Source organism: Gossypium arboreum, chromosome 3 (assembly GCF_025698485.1).
Source record: "Gossypium arboreum isolate Shixiya-1 chromosome 3, ASM2569848v2, whole genome shotgun sequence".
In the NCBI taxonomy this organism is placed as follows: domain Eukaryota; kingdom Viridiplantae; phylum Streptophyta; class Magnoliopsida; order Malvales; family Malvaceae; genus Gossypium; species Gossypium arboreum.
This window is the reverse complement of record NC_069072.1, coordinates 129,503,909-129,507,089: the sequence shown is the minus strand read 5'-3', so window position 1 is coordinate 129,507,089 and position 3,181 is coordinate 129,503,909. Positions and strand designations below refer to the sequence as shown.

General features: G+C 36.0%; 1 long non-coding RNA gene across 2 annotated transcripts; it reads left to right on the top strand.

The window, feature by feature from the left end:
• Window positions 1-323: 323 nt before the first annotated feature.
• LOC108474821 (uncharacterized) lies at window positions 324-2,818 on the top strand. 2 transcript variants are annotated; one of them, XR_001869946.2, is made up of 4 exons: window positions 324-704; window positions 973-1,339; window positions 2,110-2,288; window positions 2,481-2,818. It is a non-coding gene; the product is annotated as an uncharacterized LOC108474821 (long non-coding RNA). The 2 variants fall into 2 exon arrangements; XR_001869947.2 differs by having other exon boundaries at window positions 325-704; window positions 1,220-1,339.
• The last annotated feature ends 363 nt before the right edge of the window (window positions 2,819-3,181 follow it).

The window sequence follows — 3,181 nt, the reverse complement described above, 5'->3', positions numbered from 1 at the left end:
AGAATGAGCGAGGACCAAATGAGCAATTGTCCCAATTCTCAGGACCCTTGTCCCTTCTCTAGGAGATTAGCGAACCGAGGACTTAATTGAAAGTGGGGTAAAATTGAATGGTAAAATCTCTAAAAAGAAAAAAATAGTGAAATTAGGACTAAATTAAAACAACACAAAAGGAAGAAGGACTAGGAGCGCAAATATCCCATTTTTCGTGAAAACGCTCGGACCCTAAGTCGAGTTGGGTCGATCTTCGGGTTGGCTTCAAAACGACGCCGTTTTGGGGCTATTGAAGTCAGCCCTAAACGACGCCGTTTAGCGGCGTCTACATAAATCAATTTTTAAAAAAAAAAAAACCATTTTGCCAAAGTTTTAAAAAAAAATTTCCAAAGCCCTTTTTTTTTCTCTCTAGTCTCCTCATGTTCGGCACCGAGGTCCAGTGAGTCCTTGCAGCGACCGCCGGTCGCCGACGACAGACTCCGTTGTTCTTGGTGGACGAAAAATTCCAAAAGTTTCATCGTTTTGTCCTTTTTTCTGTTTAAAACTCCGATTTGGAGTCAAAAACACTAAACTAAAGCCTAAACCCCAAGAAAAAAGGAAAACCTTTTTGTTTCCAGCGCTCTCTTCGCAGCGGCCTTAGCCAAATCCTTAGGGACCCAAAGGCCTTTTGGACTGGAAGGGGTAACGACGGTGGTACAAAAACCAATCGGCAGGTAAGTATTCTTGTTTTGCTTGTTATTTTGAATCTAAAAAATAAAATAAAATAAAATAAATCACCTTGTTTTCTTTTGATTTCTTCTTATTCTTTGAAAAAAAAATTGTGCTTTCTATTTTTTTTTTCTGTAAAAAACTTACATGGTGACCATGGCTTTTTATAGCAGAATATGATACATTTTTTTTTATTTTTTCGTATTTGGTTGTCATTTCTATTACTGTTCTTGTTGCTGTTCTTGTCCTTGCTTTCTCTTTTCTTGCAAGTAGCAAAGTCAATGGAGAAGAGAGAGGTCTGCGCTTGCCATTTTGGTGCAACAGCAGCAAGGGCACGTCAGGCCTCGGGCTACGAGCACACTGACGAGGCAGGAAGAGCGACACCAAGGGAAATTTAGGGTTTTAGTGTTTTTGAATTAGTTTAGGTTATGGCTTTAGAATTTGGGTTAGGGTGTTCTGTTTTGGGCTATTTGTTCCCTTTCCCCCTTCCTTACTACCCTGATCTAGTGCTTTTCGCCAGCTAGTAACACTTCTCAGCACTAGTCTCTGGCATTCATAATTGATCTTCCCCTTTTCGTCTTTCGTTGTCGAAATCTGCACTGCACCAATTGGCAACGATGTTCATCTTCCTCTCTCGAAGGTAAGAACGAAAAAGAAAGAAAGAAAGAAATATCTAGCTAATGTCATTTTTGTTGAATGATTTTTTTAAAGGTTTTCTTTCTACTATCTTTCTCCTTGGTCTTTTACTAGTTAGTTTTGCTTCACCTTTGATCTACAATATTTTTTATATTTATATGAATCTTTTGTTCTCATAATTTTGATTTTCTAAAAAGTGTTTCATTTGTAGTTTGAAGTATCTGATTTTCATTGGGCTTTTCTTTGACTTGATTTTTTTGCATGTTCGATTGAATAGAACAGTGAAAAGCTTTTCAAGGGGTTCTCCTTTTGTTGTTTGATTGTTTTCGAAATGGCCTATAATTTTGATTTTGAGTTCTCTTTATTTTTATTTCTTGAATTTTTTAATGATAAAATTGTGGGTTTTAATATTAAGATGTTAACATGGAGTTGATGTTTTGGTTTCTGTATTGAATTAAAAGCTGAGGTTTTTCTTTGGTGAAGATTGATTAGTTGGGTGACAGTCTATTGATATGTTTCTATGTCTAGTAATTTTTGTGGTTTCCTTCTCTGGTACAATGAGCATCTTAAGCTGATATAAGAGATGTTAATGTTATTAGTGCTAATATGCAGTATATATCATGCATACCAAATTCCCTGTGGTACATATAACAATAACTCGATGTCTTTTTATCTTTTCTGCGAGTTGTTAGTATAATCCTGCTGCTAATATAATTCTTAACAATGGACAAACACCTCACAATTCTACTGTTGTATCCGATGCATGTATTCCAGTTATTCCTTATAACCAGAATCATTTGAGGAGGATAACATGCAGTAAAACTAAATTGCAAGTGGATATAGAAACCAAGGATCAATCAGGAACTGCGATTCAGATTCATCTGAAAGAAACATTGCTATTCTGGAGAGCGATGTGTTTGCAACAAAAACTACAAAAGATGCCTCTACACCATGTAATGCAAAGCTTCACACCCTCAGTACATTACCAATGAAAAAAAAAAATCTGGATTGCAAACTTGTTTCTGTTAATTTTTATACTAGTCTATATAGTGAATGCTTGTAACTGCTATGTTTATTCTTTACTCTCTTTCTGGTTCATAAATACTTTCTTAACGTAGTCTCTTACAATAGTTTCAATATTGCAGGCAAGAATGCACAGAGTGGTAGGAGAGATCAGGGCAAGAAGAGAAAGGCAGTTTATCCGGATAAGCAAGGCCGACAATTTTCACCTTGAAATCATCTACCCCGGACTCGCTCCCAAAATAAGTCCCACCATGGGAAGTATGGGAAGTTAGAGGAACTATTAGCAATTAGAACTTATATTGCTAGCTCTAGTGTACCAAACATTAGCTATCTAACAAAAACTAATTGCTCTACGTATTGTAAAGGTCGAGCATGACAAAAAGATGTTGCAGGCTAGCGTTTTTGTTGATAGATTATGAGTACTTGCTCTATGAACATCAATATGCAGTAATCTTTTGAACCGAGCCATCTATTTTTTTTGCCGTGTGATGATGAATGTTAATGTGACAGGAAGGTCTATGCTAGTAAGATTTTGAATCAAATTTTCATCAATATACAATCTAGATCTCGTGGTTACTGATAAAGGGATTGGATGTACGATTGAGAAACTATATTCTTTGGTATTTTGGTAGATGCATTGGAAACAAAAAAAGTCCCAATTAAAGATTAGTAGGTGATAAATGTGGTATGTATGATAATGAAAATGGTACAATCATTTTGCTGATTTGAACAAGATGCCGAAAATTAAATTTTTTACTTCTTTTTAAACCCTGAATTTCTCATTGTTCCCCATCTCTAGCTAAACTACAAGGTCCAGTGGCAC